Consider the following 15,958-nt stretch of genomic DNA (forward strand, 5'->3'; position numbering starts at 1 on the left):
CTTTTTTTACTTTTCAACTTTTTACTGAAAGCATAGGTTTCCAAGTGTAAAACCGTGGTCTTTCCAGTGGCAGCTGTTTCCTTGTAATATTTAAATGACTTATTATGCCAAAAGTACTTAGAATACTGCCTGGAAAAGCATTTTATATAAAAGTACTAGCTGTAAGTAGTAGGTAGCAAAGCATTTTTCCATCATGTCAACATACCAACAATTATTATTTACTCTTCAAGCAAATTTAGAATTAAAGGTAAGCCCCATGATAAGCAATCTTACATTTACACACTTGCATTTATAGAATACATAAATTAAGTTTTGATAGTACACTTTTCAAAACAATTTTCCACATTTCTCCCTTTTGTAAGTTTTGTTGGTGCTTTGAAAATAAGATTTAATATACATAAATATCTTTATTCAAACAAATACACTACTAAAATGAAAAATATCATATCTACTCCCTACTTCTTCAAATGAGATTTAATTATTTGAAAATTTGTAACTGTAGTCACTTATAGACATAAAGTACAGTCCCTACTATTCACTGCCAAATAATAATACCTCATATTTATATAAAATGAAGACTTTACAGAATCTTATCACATGCTTCATTAATTTTGTAACAGTCCTGAGCAGTAGATTAAACAAGTATTATAATTTCCATTTTGCAAATGAAGAAATGAAAGGATTAAAGATATTTAGTACTTACTCTAACTTAAACAGATTTCAGAAAGAGTCAACTTCTGTCCAATATTCTTTCTACTATAAAGCTGCAAAACATTGTTTCATTAGTAAATAAACCACAAGGAACATGACCTGTTAGCTAGATACCAGGATTAGCAGACTGAGTTGCCTACAGTTCTCAGCATTACAACTAAAATTGAGCAGGGTAACACCTTCCCCCATCCAACTCACCCTCCAGCCCCACTTTCGAGAAAGCCCATTTAGACACAAGAAGATTTGAAATGAAGCATAATTGAGTATCCTTTTTCATACCTTCACTCGATCTCAAACTTGAGTTTGTTAGATTTCTTATTAAAGTTTTGGATTGGAGAAGAGGAATTAAATCTGAACCAGAATCCGCAAACCTCAGTGGAGAACAGGGTCTAGTCAGGTAAACAATTCCGAGATAGTGACAAAGAGCCAGAAACAACTAAACAGGGTACTTTAAAATAATTGTACATTATTTTCCCTTTGAAATTAGAATATACTGATAGATATGAAAAATAATATTAGCTAATTTTTTCTGTTTCTTCTTAAAATCATTAGGGAAAAAAAATTCCAAGTTTGTTCTGTCACTCTCTCTTTCTCTCTCTCTCTCTCTCTCTCTCTATCTATCTATCTATATATATCTGTCTCTGTCTCTCTCACTCTCTCTCCTACTAAAGAATGCATTTTTTATTGTTTAAGAAAAATGTGGTCAACAGGAAACTTGGAACTTCAGCCTATAAAAGTTGACCAACTCTGGGGACAGGGATGTAGCTCAGCAGCACCTGTCTGGCAAGCACAAGGTCCTGAGTTTGATCCCCAGTACCACAGGAAAAAAAAAAAAATTGACCAACTCGGGCTAGTACTATAAGAAGAAAATAGCACTTAAAAAAAAAATCATTGAAATGAATTCAAATAATGTAACAATTTCATTTACAGTGGTTCAACACACTTCATTTAGTTTTATAAAAAGCTCACACTTATAAGTAATTTTTTTTAGCAGTATAGATCAGAAAGATATAAAATATGGGTCCTCATTGCTTAATAAAACAAACTTTCAGTTCCTTAATCATCATTCAGGGACTTTGATAGGAAGTTTTTCTTTCTTATTTTCCTTATTCCCCATCTTATTCACCCACCCTTCATTTTTAAAGAACAATTTTCCTCCTCCTCATGTGCATTCTGCAACAATGTTGCTTTCATATCTACCACAAAGTTAATAGTGTGTGTCTTATCCCTTCTCCAGTGTACACACTTCTAACTTCGGGAAGTTCGTTTTTTTCCTCCCTACTATAGTATCACCCACCCCTACCCCCCAACCATAACTGCTGTGTAATAGAGTCTAAAAAGCATGGGCTTTGAAGTCTCACAGCCTTGATTTCAAATCCTTGCTCTATCGCTTATTAGCCGTATAACCTAGGGCAAGATTTAACCTTTCTCAACCTCTGCTTCCTCATGCATAAAATAGGGATGAGAATACCTCTTCTGTTGTTATAGAATTAAGTGAAGTGAGAAAGCATGCACAGCATTCTTAATATTGTATCTCAAACACTCCAGGTCCTAACAATTGGTGATGGTACTAGTGTAATGGTCATATCTGGATTTTAGAATTCACTTTATTGCTTCAGTTTATTAGCAAAACCACAGAACTTTCCTTTAAGTACTTTAGAAAAACATTCTGCAGTGCTTAATCTACTGGTATAATCAAAGCATTAGACAAGTTTTGTTAGTTATTTTTTCTTTAGTCTTGTACCTGGTTGGCTTCATGAACTCTTTTTATCCTGAAGAATTTGGGGTTTTCTTATTGCTACAACACAGCATATATAATTTATAGTTTACACGTTTAGAATGATAGGACAGCTTTGTGCAGTAGAAGTACTGTAGCCAATGAGTTTTATCCAAGATGCAATTATTGCTAATAGAACGATAGGACAACTTGTGCATGTTGTCAAAATGACCATCAATGTGCAAGAATTAATTTTAGGTCATACCATATAGAGAAGTATAAACTGTACTGTATTGAGGAAATTGAGAGTAACAACAGACAGCCTGTGTGTTGGTTCAGAGGTCTGGCCAAGGAGAGAAGGTGGCTCTGAATAGGAGCGGGAGACTACAGCTAAGGGGTAGAAAGCTAGAGCCCCCGTTAGAAATACCATTCATTGTTCCTCAGTAATCCTCAATAATTATTTCTATATTGCAGTTGTTTCCTGGAATAATTAAGAAGAATTAAAAAATATCTAGTAAAAACCTTGTCAGAATCTATCAGATAGTCTGTATAATAAGTTTACACAGTAAATCCATAGTTTAGTACAAGATAAACCCAATTTAAACCAATTTGATGTTTTTTGTTCAAACCTGTCTTTACTAATTTAAAAATCTTTATCTTTGTAATATACTAGGTAAGATTACTTAAATTTATATGAATTGAATAGAATACTTTCCATTTCATAAATGATCACACTGCTATAAATTATATAGTTACAAAATGGTTATTAGATTGTGATGAGATGTGGCTGCAGTGAGTGTGTACTGCAAAGGCACACACAAAAAAAGCAACATCAGCATGTCAGAAAATCTGGCTTCTGACATTCCCAACTTAGCACAATCATTTAACCACTCTGAGTCTCAGTGTTTTATTTTATGTTGTAATTCTGGATATACTCCTCCTAAACAGAATTTAAAAGTCAATATTTAGCATCAAGTAGAAGATAAATACACAGATAAGAACTTTTATAAGCTACTTTTCTGAAAGTGTCTAATAGAAAAAAGCTGAACGTCAGTGCATATTTTTATATTTTATATTCCAAAATAGAATCCAATCTGAAAGTCTGGATACATTTTAACTGTTTAGTTTATTCTCTGGGACAACTTGTTACCCGTGCCTATAAAACAGTGGAAACAGCCTGCATTATTTTATTTTTAGAATTATTTTATTCGCTGAAATAATATGAAGCAATGAAGCTAGCACAGACTTCAGGAAAAAAAGTAACACTTCTATCTCAATTAGACCAAATTGCAGTTAATCAGTGTTCAATCTTGAGGTGTACTTTAATGTTCAAGTATACTTCAGATAACCCCTAAATTAGCTTAATCTCTTTTGACTGATTTTCATGAAACTGTTGAGGCTTATTGACCACCAGGTGGAGCCAGTATTGTTCTGTTTGTTACCTGAAAATGAAAATGGTTAAACAAAATGAAAAATTGGTACAGATTTCAGTACAGAAAAACATCCATCTGCCTAGTTTTTGTATATGTGCATATGTAAAATGAAAGTCCCCCCTGCCATTAAATAATTTCCTCATGATTAAGCTTCTGTATTGGCAGTTTCATTGGCTAGAGATTGGCATTCTCCTTATCGCTTTTTTTTTCTTTTTATTGAGTTTATTGGTACATTAAGGTATACAGTACAGTTACATTCATTACTTGGATCTTGTACCTTTACATGACAGGTCTTGGTTCTCATTTTTTTCTCTTTTTGAAGATATCATCTGAATGAGTGTCTTTAAAACAGATGTAATAATGATTTAACCTATGGTCGTGTGATAAGTATTATGGATTATGGTTAGGAAAAATGAATGTTAAAGAATATATTGCATGTAAGTTGTCATTTTCACATTACAGGCTATTTCCACTGTAATCGTTTCCATTATATATTTTCTTATAACAAATAAAAAAAAGGCATTCTGCCTGGAAAAGAAAGAATATGTCATCTATTCCCAGTAGCTCCTCAGGAAGATAGAACAGATGATAGGGTCTCAGTGAGTGACTTCAACTTTTACAGGGTTTCTCTGGAAGGCAGCCAATGAAGAGCTTCAAGTAGAACAAGGATTAAGTTTCTGACTACCACCTAGGGGAAGGATTGGGGACATTCTTTGTAACATTCAAAAACAAAGGTGTAGTATGTACTTAGCTTCTAGAAAGCTCAGGCCTGAATCAAGGGTAACTGCCCTCTCAGTTACCTCTCACTATCTCCTCTCACCTCTTATTTTACAAGTGTTAGAAATTATCTAGTTCCTTATAACTTGATTTAATTAGACAACTATCTGTTGAAAAAGTAGTGTGTCATAGGGTCCCTAAGATCCTGCATGTCCCTCAGGGACTTATTCTATCTAGTAAAAGTAATAGTGTGACACTAGGCACTGTTAATTCAAGGCCTAAAAATGATGAATATGTCCATTTAGTTAAGATTTATTGAGTGCATATAAGGCCTACGCTAGGCCACAAACAGGGCAGTTCCTGTTATGTAAGTTTACAGTCCAAGAGATGATGTATTCGCTGACAACACTTCTAGTGTTTGGGGTACTGCAAGGTGTGTTAAAGGTTCAAATAAGTGTAAAATGTGATTAACTAGGGAGGATCAAGAAAAAGCCACAAAGCATTCTTCCTGAGTGAAAATTACTTGAATAAACCCACTATTTGGCAGGCTGCTCTTCTCTTATCTTTTCTTGTCCATTGAACCATATAATTCCAGTCTAAGGGGAATGTGTGGCCCTTTTTCATAAGATTTTACTTTATCAGGACATGGTTATGTTGTATGAAACCTTTCTATGTCCACCTGGAATATTTTCTTATAAATTTTCATTTTTACCTAACATGAAGAAGAAATAACTAAGCTAGTTATGAGTTTGTATTTTAGAGCCAGATATGAGTTTGTGTGTTAGAGCCACAGTACATGGGTTTATATTTCAAAGTTTATAACCCCTGAGTTCAATTATTTAATGTTACTACTACCTTTGTTTCCTCATTGGCAGAATGTTGTAAATAACATGCATTCCTCATGGAGTTGTTGGTTATGAAGATTAAACAAGTAATTCACTTAGTATGTCGGCAAATAGTTAGTACTTGAACATTTACCTATCATATTAGCTATTTTTAAGTCAGAACTTTTCCTGGGACTTAATTAAGATCTGTTTTATTTTAACTTTTCATTTAAGAAAGACTTTATAGTTTCCAGAATGCATTAATAAGATACAACTAGATATGAGTAGCACAACTATTTTTATATTTGTTAGTCTATTTCCTTTGTTATTCAAATAACACTATTTTCATTACCAGACCACCTTTATTTATATAAAAGTTTTCATTTATTATGGGAATTCTGTAAAAATATCCTTGAGATACTGTATCCAGAATTATTTAAAATCATTTATAAGCAGACTTACAGAGTTTCTAATGTGTAAGAACCATTTAATACATTGTTTTGTTTTTAATTAATGAATTTGCAGCTGCTGGTTCTGAGACAATAGAGGTTATAAGCTCTTTTCTCTATAAAGTGAGATATGTGGATGGATACTGTTGGTTCATTAGCTGGGTAGCCAATGAAGAGCTTCTAATACCATAGAACAAGGATTAAGTTTCTGACTACCACCGAGGACAGTAGTGGAGAACCTATGACACATGTGCCATAATGCGCACGCAGAGCCCTCTCTTTTGGAACGCAAGCCAAATTGCCCCCAAGCCCAAGCATTGGATATTCAGGCTGAATTACAGTATTGCACTTTGTGATGAATAAATTGGTCTGAGGTTGCAATTTAGGCACTCATTTTCTAAAAGGTTGCCCATCACTGACTGAGGGGAGGTAGTAGGGACTTTTTTTATAATAATACTCCAAAGGAAATATATCGTATATACTTGGCTTTCAGCCTTACTAGTGTATCACCTAAGCTAAGTTAGAATATAACTTAGGATTCAACTCATATTCTGCTGCTAACCCACAAGGGATTTTAAGTAAGTAACTTCACTTACATGGTCCTTAGATTATTTATAAACTGAGAAGTTAGATTAGAAAATTGTCAAGGTACCATCTAACCCTGCTGCTAGTTTCTCCAATAATAAACTGATGGTTGTATTAATGTTGGAGACTCTCTTTCCCAAACCCTTTCCTGTACATTACCTAACTTAACTTATAGACAGCTTTTAAAAATTTATTCTAATGCTATAAAATTGGCAATCTCTTAAGCCCTCCATGATGCTGGTATTATACCCATAAATCCAAAATGGGATACTTACATGATAATCACTGGCTTGATTTCTTAAATATTTTTCATGAGTTTGGTTCATTTTACCTTTTAGATTACTTTTTGGAGTGAAATGCCCATATCTTATGTTTCACATTTCTCCCAAAGCATCTCTCTGGATACTAGCCACACAAATGATACTTAGTGAATTTTATTTTCTGAATTTAAGTTGTAACTGAAGAAATAGGACACAGTGTAGGTCACATAGACCTGGGCTCGTATCCCAGCTTTATCATATCCCAGTTGTGATCCTTGCCAGTTTCTTTGTAAAACAAACTTAGAGATACTTTCTTCATGGATAATTAAAGCACCTTGGAATGTGCCTAATATAGTAAGTCCTTAATAAATGTTCTCTTGCTTTTGTTGTTGTTGTACCCTTAATTCCTTCTTATTTAGCATATGTTTCATCAAATTTTCAGTTACATTAAGTAGTCATAATATTGCATCATAATACTGAATCATCATCCAGTATATGTTGAAATTCATAAGAAAAGTAAAACTCTCTGTGCTTAGACAAACTGAATTTTTCTAGCTCCTTTTGCCATTAGCCAATTTTATGTCATTAAAGTCATCTGGTTGCCTGTTCAATTTTTGTGTATCCAGGAAGATCCAAGCACATAATAAATGAATGTGCCCTTCCCTGCTTGGGTAACATGGACTGAGCTATCACAGAATTTCCTTCTCTTACTAATATATAAAATGCTGGATAAAATATGATCGAGCCCATTTTAAATGCTTAGCCAACACTGAGAGAGAAGAGAAGGCAGAGGTGGGGAGACAGAGAAGGAGGGAGGAAGAAAGAAGGAATGAGAGAGAAAATTAGAAGGAGAAATGGTGAGAGAAAGGGACAGTGAGCGGGGGAGGGGGGAAAGACCGAAGGAGAGAGGGAAAATTCTAGATACCTGAAACAAAAGACAAGCAAGCTGTTACTATAGTTACCTGGGGCACATAATGGACCCAGGTGTAGGCTGTCATATGTGGGAGCTGGAGTTTCAGTCACACTTGGAAAGAGGATGTGGCTTTGGGTTAGAAAGACAGAAGTTAGAGAAACTGTCTACTTGGTCAGGAAGGCCGCAGAGAAGCTTACTGTTTTTCAGATATATGTGTTGGAGAAAGGGAAGGGAAAGGAGAGGAGGAAGGGGAAAGGAGGAAAAAGGAAAAGGAGAGAGAGATTCTCAGTTTAAAAAAAAAGTCAAAACTCTATAAACTTCTAACAGTCACAGATATAAAGTCTGAATGTACATTCCCTATATATATATATATATATATATATATAATATATATATGTGTGTGTGTGTGTGTGTGTGTGTGTGTGGTACAGGAATCCTAACCAAGAAGCTTATGGGGAGCTAAAGGCTCTAGACCAAAGGAAACCTTTGATGTCTGACAGAAACAAATGCAAAACCTCTTTGAAGGAACTTTTACGCAGTTTGGGGGCCAAGAATTTCTATGGAGTAGGATAAAAACACAACCGTAAATGAAAATAAACTAACAGTAAAACATTAGAAAATACTTTTGAGATATAACTACTTTAGGGAAAGAGTAAGAAGACATAAATAGAAGGTTCCCCAAAACATCTGAAAGATACAACATTTTAAATGTGTTTCAAATAGAGATTTTTAAAATAATAATAAAAGACTAAGGCTATGAAAACAGTGGATGAATTTGAAAAAGAATCAAATAGAATTTCTATAGATAAAAAGTATAGTTATTAAAATCAGTGACTCAGTTTATGCTTTAAAAACATTAAATACAGTTAAATAGAGCATTCATGAACAGAAATATTGATCTGGGGAAATTACTGAGAGTAATGAGAAATAAAATGATGAGAAGTGAAAACATGAAAAATGAATGTCCTGTGATTAATCATACTCAATCATACTGTATCCTGTTATGATATACCTACTTAAGAAATAGAAAAGGTGACTAGTTTTTTTAAACATAATTGGGTTTGTGTAGCAGAAGTCTATATGTACCATATAAAATATTTGAGTTATAGTTTCCATGCTGTACAGTGGGAACCTTAGCAAGTTCAATCCTGGTATTACAGGTTTGTATAGTAAAAGCTTGTTCTCAAGCAGTTTACCTGTTCATTTTGGCTAAGAAAGAAAACTAAAAAGAAAAGACATCTTTAAACCACAGATTATTTAAAAAAGAAAAAAAAAACTCACAAAACCAAAAAAAAAAAAAACAGAAACTGGAGCAGGGGTTAGCCTACCCAGAGGTGCTGTGACTGCCTAGGCTGGTCTGGTCTTGATTGTTTAGATTTATTGACTTTCTAGGGGGGAAAATTGACATACCATGAGCTTGACTGGATTTTTATATTTACCTGATATATTTTCCATTGTTAGAATTGTAAGACATCTACATTATGAAAAATATTAGTGGCCATTATTTCTGACCTCAAACAGTTTTCATTGACTCAGTCTTCCTCAGCTAAATTTTATTATTTTACCTCTTAATTCAAAGCTGGCTTTTATTTTTAAACTTTTCATTCACATTGGCAAATAAGTAGAATAAATTACCTACTTAGTCTTTCTACTAGGAATTTCTATGAACTGTGTCAACCAAATATTGATTTTTTTTAATCTTATTGAGTTTATTGGTACATTTTAAGTATACAGTACAATTACATTCATCATTGGGATCTTGTACCTTTACATGACAGATCTTGGTTCTCATTTTTACCCCATACCCTTCCCTTCCCTTCACCCCCTCCACCTTGATTTTTTTTTATTATGGATGCAGTGAATTGGACTCATTAACAAATTAATATGTGTGACAGGGAGTGCCATTTACTGTGAAGCAGTTGTGAATATTAATTTGGACAGGAAAATAGCTTTCATAAGAATTAATGATTTAAAGTGTTCTAATAGAATATTTACATTAATATTAACTTCATCTATGAAATTTAATTTCAGAAAATCTTTTAAAATTTTAGAATAGAATACATTTCCATAAAATATTGTTTATCATTTTTATTCTATTGGAAGACTATTTTAGTAAAGAACATTTAGTAGTATATGGCATTTTAGTTAATTTGCATCAAATCAACTAATCCTACATGGAGGCATACAGACATCAAGTTGCCTTTCATCAGTACTATAAAGAACATTTTTTGTGTCATTTTATAGCTGCTTGTGAAGATTATCACAGTATAAAATCAGCCCAAACCAAAGTGCTACATACTTCACTGCCTAGATTGTGTATTCTGGAAGGTTGATGAGATCACCTTTAAGACAACCTCTGTTACCCAGATCTCAATGCCTATTATTTCATCTGTAATTGGAAGGCCATGGAACTTTTTCATACCTCTATTGAGCATATCATTTAAAAGATAAATCAAGTTGCAATTAAATGATTAATAACCACAATCAAAAGTTCCAGAATACATCCAAGTAGTCAAACCCAAAGATAATACAGGAAAAAATATATAACTCCTTAGAAACTAAACAATTGTGGATCTTTTTAGAGCATTCTTTACCAGGAAGAGTAGCAAATCATTTATATAACATATATGTATACATACATACATACATATATACATATGTATATATGTTATATAGTCTTTGATTTACCTATTCAACCCTGAGGCACCAAGTATTTGAGTTCTTAACTTTCATTACAAAATGCAGTCAATTGTGTGGCTGTGTTAAAGGCAAAATGGTCTCACTCATAATCTGAGAGTTAAAAATCTAGCTTTTATACACTTCTCCCTTAGGAAGCCATAAACTACAGTTAGGATAAGGTTAAAGCTCAAGACTTTGTGAGATAATAGTCAATTTAGCAGTTGAAGCATAGATGGTATTCTAGAATTCTGTATAGTGTGGTCCATCTTTTGTGAAAACTGTTGAACTGGAGCTTTGCTAAGAATGGATATAAAGATAAGGTAGATCCAAGTACTGTTGAAAACAGTATTCAATTCCCTGTGGAAATATAAAGTTACATTAATTATTTTATCTAGGATCATTTACATATGATGAAAAGTCCTACAATTGTATCCAACTATAAATATTTTCTCAAAGTAAAATTGGCTTTGCAATCGCTTGTATACATCAGCGAGAAAATGTACATCTTCTCTTCATCATTTTAAAATTACTTCCTATTCCCAAAAAGATTGTGTCTCTTAACACAATTGTGTCTCTTACACAGATCTTAAAATTCACGAGTGAATCTTACTCATTTTTCAGTTGCTTGCCATTACCACTACTAATTACCATATATATAACACATTTATGAAGCTGATTATGACTATGCATCTCAAAAGGGTGACTAATGCTACAATATTAAGATATTATCACTGCAGATAAGTTGTTATATCTGAATTATATGCCATGTTTTGGGCATCATGGTTAGAAAATATAAAGAGAATGAGGTTTGGTAAATACTGACAAAATAAAATGATTTGTTAAAATTGTCTTAACTTTTCCATATAGGTGAAAATGTGAGAGGTGAAATAATATTAATATGGGAATCCCTACTAAGGAATCTTTTATCACCATTTTTGGAATATGGATATCTTCATAGTTTGGGGAAAAAATCTCCTTTCCCTCTATCAAAGTAAAAAATCCATAATATAGAACAATATATGAAGAAAGAGAGAAAGATAGGCCTAACTTGAACAAGAGCATACACTATTTCTTGAGAGCTTATCAAAGTTAATCATAACAGAAAAAAAATAGATGATGTTAACATATAAAGGTTCAGTGTATGCAAGAATGTTTTCGTACCATCACATTCGTTAATCCGAATGGGGTAATAATAATTTGTTAAGCATTCAGCAGGTGTCAGTATTTTATTTAATCTTTATAATAGGTAATATTATTTTCATTTTATAGCTGAAAATACTGAGGTACAAAAAGAGGATACAGTTTGTCTCTGTGTACACACAGAATAACAGTGGAACCAAAATTCTGGTCAGTCTCACTCCAGTGTGCGTGATCAGACCATGCCATGCTTACTGGCTCCTTCTGTGATGAAATCTGAAAGCTCGTGTTCTTTCCTTTGTTCCTATCGAGGAAACTTAGGAGTTTTCGGCTCCTGATTCAGTGCTACTTTTATGCCTTCAGAATACCTTCTAAGCTAAATAAGACATGGGTTAACATTATTGACAGTACGTAATGGGTAAAGGGCTTCATTTTACTGTTCTCTGTATATTAGTGTAGGAAATTTCCCATAATAAAAAATTGTGTTGTTTTTTATTAACAAATAATTTTTGACTACTTAACTCATTTTGGTTGGGAGTTGTTCATTGATATGTTCAGTGAATCTTCATGTGAGAATTACTTATATTGCCTATTCTTTTTTTTTCTCATATTTTTACAGAAGAGAGGTACAGCTGTGTTTGTTTTCCATTCTATAAAAACTACTGATTATTTTTCCTAAGTCATGGTATTTTTTCTAGAATTAATATCACCTAATCATTCTGAAATTACCTGTACTTGTTTCCAAACAGTCCTCTCTCTGATATATGAATCCTGGGATAGTGAAAAATAAAAACAAATAACTATTCCCCTCTCCTTCCTTGCATCCAGCACCACCACTGTGTATCATGTCTGAAACCAAGAGGACTGTATTACCAACAGCCTAATTAATTCAGCACAATTTTATTGTATTCAATATTGTTAAGATTGCATTTCTTGGGGGCTGGGGATTTAGCTCAATGGTTCTGCCATCTGCCTTGCAAGCATAATGTCCCAAGTTCAATCTCTGGTACCAAAAAAAAAAAAAAAAACGATTGCATTTCTCAGGCCAGGGATGTAGCTCAGTGGCACCGTGCCTGCCTGGCAAATGCAAGGTCCTGAGTTCATTCCCCAGTAATGCCCCCCAAATACATTGGATTTCTCTCTACTAGTTCATACATTCATGTATACATTTATAGTAGCTACTATAAAAATCCTAGCAGATTTTATTTAAGAAATTGACAAGCTGGTTTTAAAATGTATGTCAAAGAACATAAGAACAAAAACCACCAAAATAATATTGAAAAAAAATTTAGAGGTTTTATGCTAACTAATCTCAAGACTCAATCAAGATAAGTACTGCTGGCTGAAGGATAGACGTAGATTAATGGAACAGAAGACAGTATCCAGAATGGTCAATTGATTTTCAACAAAAGTGCCTAGAAAGTTTAACGGGAGAAAGCCTTTTAAATAAGTGATGCTGACTCAATTGTTATCTATATAGGAAAATAATAAAAATAACCTCAATTCTACTATACACATTAACTCAGAATAAACCATATACCTAAACAAAAGAGACTGAATTTTATACTTTTAAGGGAAGATATAGAAAAAATTGCAACTTTAAAGAAGCAAAGATCTCTTAAATAACACGCAAAAGTGTGATTTGTAATATAAAAATGATAAAATTCTATTCCTCAAAATGTAACTTTTGCTTTTTGAAAAGCACATTTAAGAAAATGAACAAATAAGCCATGAACTGAGAGAAACTATTTACAGACTATATATCTAACAAGCAGTTTATACCTACAATATATTTTAAAACTGTTAACAACTATATATCTAACAAACAGCTTATAACTACAATACATTTTTTAAATTGTTAAAGCATACTAATAAGATTTTTAAAAATCAGTGGATTTGAGCACAATCTAAAAGAAGATATATGAGTGGTCAGTAAAGCCCATAAAAAGTTTGATATTACTTGTCATCAGAAAAATGAGTCATAACAAGATCCATTCACACACACTAGAATGTCCAAAGTTGAATATCAGTACCAGATACAATTGAAAATGTGAAGTGATTTGAAGTCTCCTTCCTACATTTCTGATAGTAACATACAGCCTAAATGGTGCAGCTATTTGTAAAACAATGTTATAGAATCATCTAAATTTAAACATACATTTATCAAATAACCCTGTAATCCTACTCCTAGATTTTACCCAAGAGCAGTGAAACTATATATCCACAGTAAAACTTATTCTGAATATTTATCAAATTACCATTTACAGTAGCCAAAAACTGGAATCAAGCAACTCGTGTCTATCAATTGGTAAAAGAATAAACAAATTGAGTATATCCATACTATGAGATACTGCTCAGTAAGGTAAAGGAATAATGAACATCACAGATAAATTGCAAAAATATTTTCTAAGTGAAAAAACTCAGACATAAAAGACTACATATAATATGGTTCCATTCACATGAGTGTCTAATAGTAACAAAACTATGGTGCTAGAAAGCAGATACTAACGTGTGGTGCTTGAGGAGGAAAACTATGAGGTACATCCAAGTACTTTTCAGGGCTATGGAGATGCTTTGTATCTTGATTGCAATAGAAGTTATATACTGTATACAGTACCAAAATAATTAAACTGTTTGCCCCAAGCTATGCATGATGGTGCACACCAGTAATGCCTTCACTTGGGAGGCTGAGGCAGAAGAATTGCTGAGTTCAAAGCTATCCTGGACTGTATAGTAAGTTGAAGGCCAACCTGAACTACATAGCAATACCCTGTCTAAAAAAAAATAAATAAAATAAACTGTGTACCCCAAATGAATTTAACTATATATAAACTATACCCCAATATAGGCACTTTTAAAATTTTGTCCTTACTAGTTTCCAAGATGAGTTGACTACTGTTGTCTAAATTACTAAGTCTTGAGTATTATAAACATTCTGTAGAATTTTTTTTGCTTTATTATTTACCTATCCTTGACTTTTAAAAATTGATTCATAAGGCTTCTTTGTGGCACAGTTTTTTTTTAGTTTTCTTGAAAAGTAAAATCAAGTTATTGATCAATAGTGAAAAAACATATAAAGAGCTACACAGTAAATTATTAAAATGAGCATGGCTTTAAGCAGCTGAATTCATCCATATCAGCCTTTCCATTTATTTTAAACTTCTCACTACTAGTAAAAGTTTTCAGTCATTTATGGCTGAAAATCCAAGATTCTCTCCTGTATTTGTCTTAACCACTAGACAGTTCTAAGGATACTCATCAGAAGTTGCCTTAAGATTTTACAAAATTCTGCCATGTGAAAATGGAAGTGTCATTGAAGAACTATCTCTGAGTTCAGTGGTGCAGGAGATTCCAAGAGTGTAGCAAATACTCCAGTAGCATGTGAGGCTATGGGGCCAAATCTGCCAATTACCTTCTTATTTTCCTTCTACTAATCCATTAATCATCTATTTACTTGACTATCTACTTGTATCAAACTGCTAGCACTTGTCAACCACACTCGTAAGTGCTGGGATAATAGAACTTCTTCAAGTTTAATGTCTAATAAGGGTTAAAGAAGACTAAATAGAAAATTACCATAAAGTGTCGTACACAGAAGTGCCAACTGGTGCTCCAGAAGCTCAAAGAAGGAGCGTCCTCACCTGACTTAATGATTGGAATCAGAAAGGGTCTGTGAAACAAAGTGCTAACCAAGCTGGGACCTAAAGAATGAGCAGAAAGTAAGCAAGAAAAATTAATTGAGAAATGGAGAGGAAAGTGTTTTTAATGTTCCTGAGAGAATGAGGAGCAAGTGAAAAGGTTGGGTGGCTGAGAGTGGGGCACAGCATCAAGAAAATGAAAACGATATGAGTTGAAGGAATAAACAGTTAAACCCAAGTGAAAGCACTGAAGGTCGATGCAATGGAGGAGTTGAGAGACAAATTAGAAGGGAAAGCATTAACTGCCTCTGACAAGGATCCTCAGGTTGTTAAGGTGCTTGGTCTTTATACTAGAACAATGTAAACCCAACTATTATAGGATAAAAAAGGAGATATTCAGAGAAATAACTCAAAAGAAAAACATGAAGTTAAATTTTAAAAATCTCTTATAAGAATCATCTAAGAAATACCCCTTATGATAACATCATTTTTTTGCTAGTGGTTACTAAGCATATGTGCCTCAACTATTATTTCTGTATTTAATGGCTTCTTTTTCATTAATATGCTCAGTATTTATCATTTACAGCTGTCAGTCTTGGAAATAGAACTGGACACACAGTATTTGAATCCATATAAAGTTATTTGTAAAAGTAATTACTCCTTTTGGGTTCCATCAAAATCATATTAGCCTCAAAAAAACTATTTCTCATATTAAATCTCTTGAAGAAAATGATTGATTCTTAATATATTTATTGCACATTGCTAATGTTCCACAAACTAGGTAATAATGAGTCAAGTAACAAACTGAGGTTTGAATAGAAAGATGACTGATGTTCTTGATTATATCTCGCTTGTTTTGGTTTGCCAGCCAAAGATTAAGAAATAGGTTGAGTTT

The 15,958-nt window shown here is 33.1% G+C and overlaps 1 protein-coding gene across 1 annotated transcript in view; it reads left to right on the forward strand.

Annotated features, from left to right (window-relative positions):
* The window catches only part of Cwc27 (CWC27 spliceosome associated cyclophilin), a 179,321-nt gene that overhangs the window by 130,222 nt on the left and 33,141 nt on the right, over positions 1-15,958 (forward strand). The window lies entirely within an intron of this gene.

This window comes from Fukomys damarensis, unplaced genomic scaffold (genome assembly GCF_012274545.1).
Source record: "Fukomys damarensis isolate Sample0158 unplaced genomic scaffold, DMR_v1.0_HiC HiC_scaffold_1, whole genome shotgun sequence".
NCBI classification, from domain to species: Eukaryota; Metazoa; Chordata; class Mammalia; order Rodentia; family Bathyergidae; genus Fukomys; species Fukomys damarensis.